This window comes from Bos mutus, chromosome X (assembly GCF_027580195.1).
Source record: "Bos mutus isolate GX-2022 chromosome X, NWIPB_WYAK_1.1, whole genome shotgun sequence".
Lineage (NCBI taxonomy): Eukaryota > Metazoa > Chordata > Mammalia > Artiodactyla > Bovidae > Bos > Bos mutus.
The window spans coordinates 55,665,695-55,681,283 of NC_091646.1; positions in this window are offsets into that span (position 1 = coordinate 55,665,695).

A 15,589-nucleotide genomic window follows, 5' to 3' on the forward strand; every position below is an offset into this window, starting at 1 on the left:
ATAGTTTATAGTCCTGCATTTGAATCTTTAATCCATTTTGAGTTTACTTTTGTGTATGGTGTTAGAAAGTGTTCTAGTTTCCTTCTTTTACATTTGGTAGACCAGTTTTCCCAGCACCACTTGTTAAAGAGATTGTCTTTTCTCCAGTGTATATTTTTGCATCCTTTGTCAAAGATATGGTGTCCATAGGTGTGTGTATTTATCTCTGGGCTTTCTATTTTGTTCCATTGGTCTATATTTCTGTCTTTGTGCTAGTACCATCTTGATCACTATAGCTTTGTAGAATAGTCTGAAGTCAGGCAGATTGATTCCTCCTCTTCCATTCTTCTTTCTCAAGATTGCTTTGGATATTCGAGGTTTTCTGTATTTCAATACACATTATGAAATTATTTGTTCTCGTTCTGTGAAAAATACCATTGATAGCTTGATAGAGATTGCATTGAATCTATAGATTGCTTAGGGTAGTATATTCATTTTCACTATATTGATTCTTCAAATCCATGAACATGGGATATTTCTCCATCTATTTGTTTCATCTTTGATTTCTTTCATCACTTTTTTAATGTTTTCTATATATAGGTCTTTTGTTTCTTTAGGTAGTTTTATTCCAAAGTATTTCATTCTTTTCATTGCAATGCTGAAAGAGATTATTTCTTAATTTCACTTCCTGTTTTCTCATTGTTAGTGTATAGAAATGCAAGTGATTTCTGTGTATTAATTTTATATCCTGCAACTTTTCTGTATTCATTGATTAGCTCTAGTAATTTTCTGGTGGTGTATTTAGGGCTTTCTGTGTTGAGGATCATGTCATCTACAAACTGTGAGAGTTTTACTTCTTTTTTTCCAGTTTGGATTCCCTTTAATTTTTTTCTTCTCTGATTTCTATGGCTAAAGTTTCCAAAACTATGTTGAATAGTAGTGATGAGAGTGGGAACTCTTGTTTTGTGCCTGACTTTAGGGGAAATGCTTTCAATTTTTCGCCTTTGAGGATAAAGTTTGCTATGGTTTTATCATGTATGACTTTTGTTATGTTGAGTTGTGTTCCTTCTATGCCTGCTTTCTGGAGCGTTTTTATCATAAATACACGTTGAATTTTGTCAAAGGCTTTCTCTGCATCTATGCTAGTGCTGCTAAGTCGCTTCAGTCATGTCTGACTCTGTGCGACCCCATAGATGGCAGCACATCAGGCTCCCCCATCCCCGGGATTCCCTAGACAAGAATACTGGAGTTGGTTGCCATTTCCTTCTCCAATGCATTAAAGTCAAAAGTCAAAGTGAAGTCGTTCAGTTGTGTCTGACTCTTAGCGACCCCATGGACTGCAGCCTACCAGGCTCCTCCATCCATGGGATTTTCCAGGCAAGAGTACTGGAGTAGGGTGCCATTAAATGGTTTTTATCATTCAGTTTGTTAATGCAATTTATCACAGTGATTTACTTGCAAATATTGAAGAATCCTTGCATCTCTGAGATAAACCCACTTGGTCATGATGTCTGCCCTTTTGAATATGTTGTTGGATTTTGTTTGCTAGAATTTGTTGAAGCGTTTTCATCTATGTTCATCAGTGTTATTGGCCTGTAGTTGTCTTTTTTTATGGCACCTTTGTCTGGTTTTGGGAATAGGGTGATGAGGGGCCTCATAAAATAAGTTTAGGAGTTTACCTTGTGCAATTTTTTGGAAGAGTTTGAGTAGGATAGATGTTAGGTCTTCAGTTGTTCAGTAGAATTCACCTGTGAAGCCAACTGGTTCTGGTATTTTGTTTGTTTGAAGATTTTTTTTTTTTTTTTACAGTTTCAATTTCTGTGCTTTTGATGGATCTGGTAAGATTTTCTATTTCTTTCTGGTTCAGTTTTGGAAGGTTGTACTTTTCTAAGAATTCATCTATTTCTTTCAAGTTTTCCATTTTATTTTCATATATCTGCTGATAGTAGTCTCTTGTGATCCTTTGTATTTCTGTGTTGTCTGTTGTGATTTCTGTATTTTAATTTCTAATTTTGTTGATATGATTCTTCTCCCTTTTTTTCCTGATGTGTCTGGCTAATGGTTTGTCTATTTTGTTTATCTTCTCAAAGAACCAGCTTTTAGTTTTGTTGATTTTTGATATAGTCTGCTTTGTTTCTTTTTCAATTTTTTCTACCCTAATTTTTATGATTTATTTCCTTCTACTAACCCTGGGGTTCTTCATTTCTTCTTTTTCTAGTTCCTGTTCGGGTGCCACTTACTGGGGTCCAGCCCCGATAGATTTAGGGAATTCAAAGGGGAGACGGCTTCGGCGATCAGGATACGATAGAATTAAAGATATAAAGAGTGGTTAAATAAGGATAGCTAAGCAAAGAAATTCAGTGAAGAAAAGAGGCTGAATAACTTGGTTTATGTGGAAAGCCAATAAAATTCCAAGACAAGGAATTTGCATCACCTATGTAGGCTGCAGGCGTCCTCCCATTCTCCCGAAGGAGAGCAGACACTAAGGCCTCCCCGGTCAGATATTAGAAGCCCAGGAATAATTAGTAGGCTTAACGAGCCTCCACACTCCAGATGGGAATTTAGCCAGAAGGTTAGAGAAAGAACGACATGGGGAGACCAATCTTCGGTGAACAAGGCTGAAGCAAGGCCTGCACTTTATTTTCCAAAGTAGTTTTTATTTTATTTTATTTTTTTCTTTAATAGAAAATTATTTAATTAGTATACATGTAGTTTTTATACCTTAAGTTGTGCATAGAGGATAATGGGGGAAGGGGTAGAATCATGCAAGGACAGCAGTCCCTGATCCCTATCGACGCGAGGCTTTCAAACTTATCATATGCAAAAGTTTAGGTGATTTACATCATCTTCTGGCCAGGAGGCCTGTTAACATTTTATGATCCTTTCTTCAGAAAACTTATTTTTCCTCTAAAGGTGATTATTCTAAAGTCAGGCGCCACCCTCTGAAAGCATTAGATAAAGTTGTATTCCTATAGGGCAAAGGTGTGGTGGGCTATAACAAGAAAAATAATTAACTCAAGGGTCCAAGGTTACAAACATTAAAGCTATTACTTACATTCCTATACATCAATTATATTAATCAATACACTCCCAGGGACACAGTAGGTAAGGGATATGGAAACTTAGCAGCAAACATTGCCCCAACAAGTGAAAAACCCTTCACCAGTACAATTTCTAATCAATCTTTTAACTGCTCAAAGGAATTTGTATTTAGACAGTTTAGAACATCTCATGCCTCTCACGGTTGGGAGGCTGTGAACAATCACATGTGGCCGGAAGAACCTGTTCAGGCAGGCTAGAGGACTTCTAAAGGAGTTTGTAGGTTGAAACACTTGTCACACCCGGGAACTTTATTAACTGGAGCTGTAAGTTAACTCCTTTTCAGAGAGAGGTGGTGGGGGACAGCCCTCCGTAAAGTCAGAGGTGTAGGTGAGAGCACAAAGCAGTAAAGTAGGCAGACTCTGGTTTTGTGGGTAGATGCTCGAGAATTTCCAGGGGGACTCCTGAGGCTCGATCCCGCCTTTGCGTATGCCAAACCTCCTTCCTCATGACCTTTGCCATGGGCGGAGTTCCTCACACTGGCTCCCAGCAGCTTTAGGTGTAAAGTTAGGTCATTTATTTGAAGTTTCTCTTGTTTTTTGAGGTAAGCTCTTATTGCTATCAACCTTCCCCTCAGCACTGCTTTACTGAATGGCATAAGATTTGGGTTCTCGTGTTTTAATTTTCATTTGTTTCTATGCATATTTTAATTTCTTTTTTATTTCTTCTGTAAGTTTTTAGTTATTCAGAAGCATGTTGTTTAGCTTCCATATGTTTTTATTTTTAATAGTTTTTTTTTTCCCTGAAGTTGACATCTAATCTTAACTCATTGTGATGAGAAAAGATGGTTGAAATGATTTTGATTATTTTGAATTTACCAAGGATAGATTCATGGCAAAGGATGTGATCTATCCTGGAAAATGTTCCATGTGCACTTGAGAAAAAGGTGAATTTCGTTGTTTTGTGGTGAAATGTCCTGTAGATATAAATTAGGACTAACTGGTCCATTGTATCATTTAAACTTTGTGTTTCCTTGCTAATTTTCTGTTTGGCTGATCTATCCATAGTTGTGAGTGGCGTATTAAAGTCTTCTACTCTTATTGTGTTACTGTTAATTTCCCCTTTCCTACTTGTTGGCATTTGCCTTACACATTGAGCTTCTCCTATGTTGAGTGCATAGATATTTATAATTGTTATATCTTCTTCTTGGTTTGATCCTTTGATCATTGTTTAGTGTTCTTCTTTGTCTCTTGTCACAGCCTTTCTTTCAAAATCTATTTTATCTGATATAAGTATTGATACTCCTGCTTTCTTTAGGTCTCCATTTGCATGACATATCTTTTTCCAAACCTTTATGTTCACTCTGTATGTGCCCCTTAGTATGAGGTGGGTCTCTTGTAGACAGCATGTGTAAGGGTCTGCTTTTGTAATGATTTTACAATACATCCTTTGTCATGTATCTACTCATTTTCCCATGCCTCTGTCCAATCATCAATCGACCTTTTTCCTTGGTGCATTTTCTGGTAAATTGCAGACATCAGTATGTCTCTCCGTAAATATTTCAGTAAGCCTGCCATTAAGTAGTGAGCTGTGCTTGTTTACAGCAATTTTCTTTGGATATAAACTTTACATAAAATGAAATATACTAATCTTTTTTTTCCCAGTCATGTTACATTTTAATTGAAGGATAATTGATTTACAATGTTGTGTTCAGTTCAGTTCAGTCACTCAGTCATGACTGACTCTTTGTGACCCCGTGAACCGTAGCATGCCAGGCCTACCTGTCCATCACCGACTGCCTGAGTTTACCAAAACCCAAGTCCATTGAGTTGGTGATGCCATCCAACCATCTCATCCTCTGTCATCCCCTTCTCCTCCTGCCCTCAATCTTTCCCAGCATCAGTGTCTTTACAAATGAGTCAGCTCTTTGCACCAGGTGAGCAAAGTGTTGGAGTTTCAGCTTGAACATCAGTCTTTCCAGTGAACAACCAGGACTGATATCCCTTATGATGAACTGGGTGGATCTCCCTGCAATCCAAGGGGCTCTCAAGAATCTTCTCCAACACCACAGTTCAAAAGCATCAATTTTTCAGCGCTCAGCTTTCTTTATAGTCCAACTCTCACATCTATTCATGACTACTGGAAAAATCATAGCCTTGACTAGATGGACCTTTGTTGACAAAGTGATATCTCTGCTTTTTAATATGCTGTCTATGTTGGTCATAACCTTTCTTCCAAGGAGTAAGCGTCTTTTAATTTCACGGCTGCAGTCTCCACCTGCAGTGATTTTGGAGACCCAAAAAATAAAGTCAGCCACTGTTTCTCCATCTATTTGCCATGAAGTGATGGGACTGGATGCCATGATCTTAGTTTTTGGAATGTTGCATTTTAAGCCAACTTTTCACTGTCCTCTTTCATTTTCATCAAGAGGCTCTTTAGCTCTTCTTCACTTTCTGCCATAAGGGTGGTATCATCTGCATATCTGAGGTTATTGATATTTCCCCAGCAGTCTTGATTCCAGATTGTGCTCATTCCAGCCCATTGTTTCTCATGATGTACTCTGCATATAAGTTAAATAAACAGGGTGATAACATACAGCCTTGACATACTCCTTTCCCTCTTTGGAACCAGTCTGTTGTTCCATGTCCAGTTCTAACTGTTGCTTTTTGAACCTGCATACAAGTTTCTCAAGAGGCAGGTCAGGTGGTCTGGTATTCCCATCTCTTTCAGAATTTTCCACAGTTTATTGTGATCCACATAGTTACAGGCTTCGTCAGAGTCAATAAAGCAGAAATAGATGTTTTCTGGAACTCTCTTGCATTTTCAGTGATCCAGCAGGTGTTGGCAATTTGATCTCTGGATCCTCTGCCTTTTCTAAAACCAGCTTGAACACCTGGAAGTTCACGGTTCACGTATTGATGAAGCCTGTCTTGGAGAGTTACTTTACTAGAGTGTGAGATGAGTGCAATTATGTGGTAGTTTAAGCATTTTTGGCATTGCCTTTCTTTGGGACTGGAATGAAAACTGACCTTTTTCAGTCCTCTGGCCACTGCTGAGTTTTCCAGATTTGCTGGCATATTGAGTGTAGTACTTTCACAGCATCCTCTTTTAGGATTTGAAATAGCTCAACTGGAATTCCATCACCTCCAGCAGCTTTGTTCATAGAAATGCTTCCTAAGGCTCACTTGATTTCAGATTCCAGGACGTCTGGCTCTAGGTGAGCGATCACACCATCATGATTATCTGGGTCATGAAGCTCTTTTTTTTTTTTTTTTGTACAGTTCTTCTGTGTATTCTTGCCTTCTCTTCTTAATATCTTCTGCTTCTGTTAGGTCTATCATTTCTGTCCTTTATTGACCCTATCATTGCATGAAATATTCCCTTTGTATCTCTATATTTTTTTTTGAAGAAATCCCTAGTCTTTCCCATTCTATTGTTTTCCTCAATTTCTTTGCATTGATCTCTGAGGAAGGCTTTCTTATCTCTCCTCGCTATTCTTTGGAACTCTGCATTCAAATGGGTATATCTTTCCTTTTCTCCTTTGCTTTTAGTTTCTCTTTCTTTCACAGATATTTGTAAGGTCTCCCCAGACAGCCATTTTGCTTTTTTTGCAATTCTTTTTCTTGTGGATGGTCTTGCTCCCTGTCTCCTGAACAAAGTCACAAATCTCCATCTATCATTCATCAGGCACTCTATCAGATCTAGTCCCTTAAATCTATTTCTCATTTACACCTTATAAACCTAAGGGATTTGATTTAGGTCATACCTGAATGGTCTATTGGTTTTCCCTACTTTCTTCAATTTCAGTCTGAATTTGGCAATAAGGAGTTCATGATCTGAGTCACAGTTTGCTCTGCGTCTTGTTTTTGCTGATTGTATAGAGCTTCTCCATCTTTGGCTGCAAAGAACACAATCAATCTGATTTTGGTGTTGATCATATGGTGATGTCCATGTGTAGAGTCTTCTCTTGTGTTGTTGAAAGAGGGTATTTTCATGACCAGTGCGTTCTCTTGGCAAAAGTCTATTAGCCATTTCCCTGCTTCATTGTGTACTCCAAGGCCAAATTTGCCTGTTACTCCAGGTGTTTCTTGACTTCCTACTGTTGCATTCCAGTCCCCATGAGAAGGACATCTATTTGGGGTGTTAGTTCTAAAAGGTCTTGTAGTACGATTCAACTTCAGCTTCTTTAGTGTTACTGGTTGGGGCATAGACTTGGATTACCATGATATTGAATGTTTTGCCCTGAAAACGAACAGAGATCATCCTGTCATTTTTGAGAATGCATCCAATTACTGCATTTCAAACTCTTTAGTTGACTATGATGGCTACTCCATTTTTTCTAAGGGATTCTTGCCCACAGTAGTAGATATTATGGTCATCTGAGTTAAATTCACCCATTCCGGTTTATCTTTGTTCGCTGATTCCTAGAGTGTCGATGTTCACTCTTGCCATCTCCTGTTTGACCACTTCCAATTTACCTTGATTCATGGACCTAACATTCCAGTTTCCAATGCAATATTTTTCTTCACAGCATCGAACATTGCTTCTATCTGCAGTCACATCCACACCTGTGTTTTTTTTGTTCGTTTGTTTGTTTGTTTGCTTGCTTTGGCTCCATCCCTTCATTCTTTCTGGAGTTATTTCTCCACTGATCTCCAGTAGTATATTGGGCACCTACCGACCTGGGGTGTTCATCTTTCAGTGTCTTATATTTTTGCCTTTTCATACTGTTCATTGGAAATAGATGGGGGAACAGTGGAAACAGTTTCAGACTTTATTTTTGGGGGCTCCAAAATCACTGCGGATGATGCTTGCAGCCATGAAATTAAAAGACGCTTACTCCTTGAAAGAAAAGTTATGACCAACCTAGATAACATATTAAACAGCAGTTGTTAGTACTTTGTCAAAAAACGTCTGTCTAGTCAAGGCTATGGTTTTTCAAGTGGTCATGTATGGATGTGAGAGTTGGACTGTGAAGAAAGCTGAATGCCGAAGAATTAATGCTTTTGAACTGTGGTGTTGGAGAAGACTCTTGAGAGTCCTTTGGACTGCAAGAAGATTCAACCAGTCCATTTTAAAGGATATCAGTCCGGGATTTCTTTGGAAGGAATGATGCTAAAGCTGAAACTCCAGTACTTTGGCCACCTCATTCAAAGAGTTGACTCATTGGCAAAGACTCTGATGCTGGGAGGGATTAGGGGCAGGAGGAGAAGGGAACGACAGAGGATGAGATGGCTGGATGGCATCACCGACTGGATGGACGTGAGTTTGCATGAACTCTGGGAGTTGGTGATGGACAGGGAGGCCTGGCGTGCTGCAATTCATGGGGTCGCAAAGAGTCGGACACAACTGAGTGACTAAACTGACTGACTGACTGACTGTTTATGGGGTTCTCAATGCAAGAATTCTGAAGTGGTTTGCCATTTCCTTTCTGCCTTATAGCAAAGTGATTCAATTATATACACATATGCATATATATATACACATTGTTTGTGTGTATGTATGTGTGTGTGTATATATATATACACACACACACACACACACATTCTTTTATTTCATCTTTACTTTTTTTTTTTCTTTTGGTTACACTTTTAACCATGTGGGATTAGTTCCCTGATCAGGGATTGAACATGCATGCCCTGCAGTGGAATGTGGAGTCATAACCACTAAACTGCCAAGGATGTCCCTTATATATTCTTTTCCATCATGATTTATCATAGGATACTGAATATAGTTCTCTGTCCTCTACAGTAAGAACTTGTCAATTCGTTCCATATACTCTAGTTTATATCTCTTAACCACAATCTCCTACTCTATTGCTCCCCCAATCCTCTCAGCCTTGGAAACCACAAGTCTGTTCTCTCTGTCCATGAGTGTGTTTCTGTTTCATACATGTGTTCATTTATCTTAGATTCCACATTTAAGTGATATTATTTGTTGTTTGTCTTTCTCTGTGTGCCTCACTTCACTTAGTATGGTTGTCTATCGGCCCATGCATGTTGACTCAAATGGCCTTATTGTTGTAGCTGTACAGATTCTTGTATCCTTTTAGCCATACATTGGAGAAGGCAATGGCACCCCACTCCAGCACTCTTGCCTGTAAAATCCCATGGACGGAGGAGCCTGGTGGGCCACAGTCCATGGGGTCGCTAAGAGTCGGACAAGACTCAGCAACTTCACTTTCACTTTTCACTTTCCTGCATTGGAGAAGGAAATGGCAACCCACTCCAGTGTTCTTGCCTGGAGAATCCCAGGGACGGGGGAGCCTCGTGGGCTGCCGTCTATGGGGTTGCACAGAGTCAGACACGACTGAAGTGACTTAGCAGCAGCAGTAGCAAAGGTATTCATCTGTGGTTATTTTCCCGGATATATTATGAAAACTTGTGTAATACACCACTCTTGGAATAGCATGTCCATTTGGAAGCTGTATTAGTATTTTCTATGTTTATGTCAGTCAGTTCAGTTCATTCGGTCAGTCGTGTCTGAGTCTTTGCGACCCCATGGACTGTAGAACACCAGGCTTTCCTATCCATCACCAACTCCTGGAGCCTGTTCAAACTCATGTCCATCGAGTGGGTGATGCCATCCAAACATCTCATCCTCTATCGTCCCCCTCACCTCCTGCCTTCAATCTTTCCCAGCATTAGGGGCTTTTCAAATGAGTCAGTTCTTCCCATCCGTTGGCCAAATTATTGGAGTTTCAGCTTCAGCATCAGTCCTTCCAATTAATATTCAGGGCTGAATTCCTTTAGGATTGACTTGTTTGATTTCCTTACAGTCCAAGGGGCTCTCCAGAGTATATGTGGATATGAATAAATATTTATTATGCTTATGCTGGCCTCTGGTGGAGAAAGAGAAGATTTCTTATGAATGTAATTTATAAAATCCAGATGTGTTCTCTCAAATGTATATGTCAGTTAAGTTTAGTCGCTCAGTGTGTCTGACTGTTTGCAACCCCATGGACAGCAGCACACCAGGCTTCCCTATCCATCACCTCTCTGGGAGCTTACTGAAACTCATGTCCATTAAGTCGGTGATGACATCCAACCATCTCGTTCTCTGTCATCCACTTCACCTCCTGCCTTTACAACATCAGGGATTTTTCCAGTGAGTCAGCTCTTCATAACAGGTGGCCAAAGTATGTGGGTATGAATAATATTTACTGTACCTTTGCTGCCCTGTCGTGGAGAAATAGAAGAATGCTTATGAATTTAATGTATAAAATCCAGATGTATTCTTTCATAAGTACATGTGGGTATGAATAAATACATACTGTGATTTCTCTGCCCTCTTGTGGAGAAATAGAAGAGTGCTTATGAATGCAATTTATAAAAACCAGATGTTTTCTTTACATGTTGAAAATGATACTTTACATTTTTTTAAAAAATTAATATATGCTCATAACAGAAAATGTGAAGTTACTAGGAAAAAAAAGACAGAAAAAATCACCCATGATTTCATATACCATTGGCTCAGAATTCTGAGTTCCTGGGAAAGGGAGATAAAAAGATGAGGGTGCACTAGTTCTTTCAGTATAAAATCATCTTTTCTGCTATTTGAATGCTGACATAGAACTTCGTTCTGATACGTTCTGATACTTGGTCCTGATTCTTGTTTTGTATCCTTATCTTTAAGCTTGTATTTTTACAAATGCCTAGTAATTTGACCCTCTGTTTAGAGACTCTTTGATTCAAGGTGTTTTTTTGTTTGTTTGTTTTTTGTTTTTCTTTTTTTGCTTTCTTTCTATGATTTTTTATTATTATTATTAATACCAAAATTTTATTTCAGAAACTTGCCAGGTAAAAGGTTAATATAAAGAGGTTGTCTTCTTGTATATTAGCAATACAAAATTAGAAAATATTTAAAAGATGTCATTAACAGTAACATCACAAAGCATAAAACTCCTCAGGGGAAATTCTAACAAAAATATAACATCTCTATGGACTGCAAGGAGATCCAACCAGTCCATTCTGAAGGAGATCATCCCTGGGATTTCTTTGGAAGGAATGATGCTAAAGCTGAAACTCCGGTACTTTGGCCACCTTATGCGAAGAGTTGACTCATTGGAAAAGACTCTGATGCTGGGAGGGATTGGGGGAAGGAGGATAAGGGGACGACAGAGGATGAGATGGCTGAATGGCATCACTGACTCAATGGACGTGAGTCTGAGTGAACTCCGGGAGTTGGTGGTGGACAGGGAGGCCTGGCGTGCTGCGATTCATGGGGTCGCAAAGAGTCGGACATGACTGAGCGACTGAACTGAACTGAACTGATGTTGAAACTGTTGCTATGATTAAAAAATGTTGCAAGTCGTGGCTATGGAAAATAGTGCTGCGATGAACATTGCAGTACATATACCTTTTGGAAATAAGGTTTTCTCCAGGAATATGCACGAGAGAGGTGTTGCTAAGGTGATATGGTAATTCCGTTTTACTTTTAAAGGAGCTGCCATACTGTTCACCATATTGGCTGTACCAATTTACATGCCCACTGACAGTGCAAGAGGGTTCCCTTTTTTCAACACTTTCCCCATGAATTATTGTTTGTAGAATTTGTGATGATAGCTGTTCAGACTGGTGTGAAATAAGACCTCATTGTAGTTTTGATTTGCATTTCTCTAATAATTAGTGATGTTGAGCCTCTTTTCATGTGTTTTATCTTCATCTGTATGTCTTCTTTGGAGAAATGTCTATTTATATCTGCCTGTTTTTTGATTGTTTTTTTTTTTTTTTTTTTTTGACACTTGGCTACATGAGCTATTTGTATGTTTTGGAGACTAGTACCTTGATAACTAATGGGAACTACCTGTGTAGCACAGGTAACTGTCCTCAATGCTTTGTGGTGACCTAAATGCAAAGGAAATTAAAAAAAAATAGGGTACATATACACACACAAACACACAGCTGATTTAATTTGCTGTACAGCAGAAAGTAACAGAACAGTGTACATACTGTGGGCTCCATTTATAGGAAGTTCTAGATGAAGCAAAAGTAATCTATACTAATGGAACTGAGAAGAGGGGTTGCATGCGGAAAGTGCAGTGTGGGCAAGGATACTAAAAATATTTCCTAGGATGCTGAGAAAAAATTCCATTGAGCATCATATATATAATCTTGGTGAAATTGCATAAATATTTCTGCAATGTAAATTCCAAGCAGGATCTTGCTAAGTGGCTCAATGTAGTTATAAATTTACTAGATAATGTCAAATTATCCTTCAGAAAGTTGCATCACACTATGCTTTCACAACACTGCATGAGCACTCATTTTCCAATCCCTCATCCTCAATTTGGAGGAAACATTTGGTATCTTTCAACTTTCTCATTGAACTTTGGCAAATTGCATGGTGAAAATTGTATTCCATTATTGTTTTCGCTTGAATTTCTTTTTATTACCAATTAGTTTAAACATTTCCTCCTGCTTTTTGGTGATTTTTCTCTTTTTTTCTTTTCAGTAATTTGTATTTGTTTTTACTGTATGTTTACTTCATGGTTGTCTTCTATTGGATTTTTCATCTTCTTTTTTTATTTTGACTTTTTAACTGTGCATAAATTAGGTAAATGAGCCCTCTGTCAGCTATCTTCCAAATATTTCTCAATTCTTGTTTTTATAATTCCTTGTTTATTTACAGGAGTTTTACGATGCAGTGTAAATTTTCCCTTTTTAGCTTCTGGACAAAGATAACTCAAATTAAGAAATTTAAATAACTGGGAAAATTCCAGGAAGCTAGAGGGTGTAGGTTGAAAGATTGCAGGGAGGGGGTGTAACTCTTGAGTTCACCTGTGTGCCTTTCCACATGTACTTTACGATAAACTATTTACTTTACACTGAAATACATATAGAGAGAGAGGGAAAAAGTAAGTGAAGGTGGGTAGTGCCATGATGGGCCAAGATGAAGCCAGGACGGGTGGGGCTGGACCTGGCACTCCAAAGAGATGAGTCAGCCATAGGATTGGTCAGCCCTGTGAAAGCCAAGAGGGACACATTGCTCGAGCTGTGATTGGAGGACTCAGGGAGCCCCAGCACGTGGTCAAAGCCAAGATCACGAGGAGGGAAGCACAAGCAGGGCGATGATGCTGCCCAGTAAGCCTGTCTCCCTTGGGCCAGAGGAAAGGGGATGCTACTTTTATTATGGAAAATGTAGTCTGTGGATATTGGGAAAAGAACTTGGTCAGTGCATGGAGTGTGAAAAAGTAAGCCAAAACCATGATTACTTTTACCACAGTGCATATTCTAACCAATTTCCTCCCCATCATGTTTCAGCACATATTTTTAAAGTTGGAATTATACTTCATGTGCATTTTGGTTTTAATTGTTCTTTGCTCTGTACTTTCCTGAATATTTTATTATAAAAATTTTCAAACATTCCACAAATTTGAAAATTTTTTCTAGCTAATACATAAAGACTTCCCACCTCGATTCTACTGTAACCATTTTATGGTACTTCATTTGTCATGTAATTATCCTTTTGTCCATCCCTCTAGCCATCCATGAATCCCTCTTATTCCCTGGTGCATTTTGTGATAAATTGCAGACATCAGTATGCATCTCCGTAAGTATTTTAGCAAGCCTGCCATTCAGTAGTGAGCTATGTTTGTTTACAGTAGTATTCTTTGAAATAAAAACTTTATGTACAATGAAATACACCGATCTATTTTTTCCCCAGTCTTGTTACTTTTTATTTGAAGTATAGTTGATTTACAATGTTGTGTTAATTATTGCTTTACAACAAAGTGATTCACCTATAAACATATATGTGTTATATACATTGTGTGTATATATACATACATATATATACATATTCATTTATTTAATTTTTTATGGCTACAATGTGCAGCAATAGGAATAAATGTAGAAAAAATATAATAGGTTAAAAATTTTTTTAATTAAAAGTATGAAAAAGAACAACAACAACAAAATAGAAGAAGACAGTTAAAAGGAAAAAGAAAAAGAAAACTCCACAGAACAGCAAAAGATCAACGTAGAGGCAGAGGTTTATAACAACAATAAAATGTGTGATTGAATATCCAAATATACATATATACCCATGCTGCTGCTGCTGCTGCTAAGTCATGTCGGTCGTGTCCGACTCTGTGTGACCCCATAGACGGTGGCCCACCAGGCTCCCCTCCCTGGGATTCTCCAGGCAAGCATACTGGAGTGGGTTGCCGTTTCCTTCTCCAGTGCATGAAAGTGAAAAGTGAAAGTGCGGTTGCTCAGTCGTGTCCGACTCTTCGTGACCCCATGGATTGCAGCCCACCAGGCTCCTCTGTCCATGGGATTTCCCAGGCAAGAGTACTGGAGTGGGTTGCCATTGCCTTCTCCACATATATACCCACAAGGAACATCAAAATAGTAAAACAAAAATAAGTACATTAAATTGACCTGACAAACAAAGGAAACTAAAATTATATCTACAAGAACAAAACTAACTAAAGCACAAACTGGAAAACAAAACTAGAGCAAGATTCTAGTTGGGGAATAAAGCAACTAAAACTAACATATTTTGAGAGGAAAGGAAAGAAAGAAAGAATAGATATGCACAGTTGAACAGAGGTAGATAAAGATGATTTATTTATGTTAATAATTAACTGCAAGGGGAAAAGAACAGTGAGAAAAGCAAACAAAGTAACAAATGTAGAATAATAATAATATGTTAAAAAAATGAAAAACTAAAATTAGAGAAAGATAAAAGAAAAATAAAAGGAAAACTCCACAGAACTTCAAAAGCCCAACGTAGAAGTAGAGAAACATTTATAAAAGCAATAAAAAATTTGAGGAAAAAAAGCGCTCAAAAGCTTCAATAGATTTCATAGTGCCAATAAAATCTACAACTACAACAGGGGGTGGGGATCCAAAAGATTCTACAGAGCAAATCAAAACAGAAGAATAATATATTTTTATCTTGAGTCACTGCTGTCAGAGTCCAAATCATAGCTGAAAGTCACAGTCCACCTCACCTCCCCAGGATTCCCTCCAGTATTGTGCTGATCTCTGGACCTCCTGTGACTGCAGTTCAGGTACTAATCTGGTCCTACTTCTATGTGTTCTTTCTACAGCTATCAGAACTAGGGTGTATTCTTTTGTGGGAGCTCTCAATGACGTTTTACATATTCCATAAACAGAGTCTGCCTAGTTGATAGTGTGGATTTAATCTGCAGCTTGTACAGCTGGTAGAAAGGTTTTTGGGTCTTCTTTCTTAGCCACATTGCCCCTGGGTTTCAATTGTGGTTTTATTTCTATCTCTTCATGTATTTTGTCCACTGGGGTTTGCTCCTGAGGCTGCCCTGGAGGACTTGGGCTTGCCCCTGTGAGGGCCAGGTGTGGAGGTGGGGCAGCTGCTTGGGTCACAGGGGTTCTGGCAGCACCAGGTACTCAGGGGGGTTGGCGACTACAGCAGCAGGAAATGTAGTGCTCTAGAAGGGCACACAGTATTGGCCAATATACTTCATTATTCTTGCCTGGAAAATCTCCTACTGACAGAGAATCCTAGCAGGCCACAGTCTACAGGGTAGAAAAGAGTCACACTATTGAAGCAACTCTGCCTGTATAGACACAAGACATTATTTGCC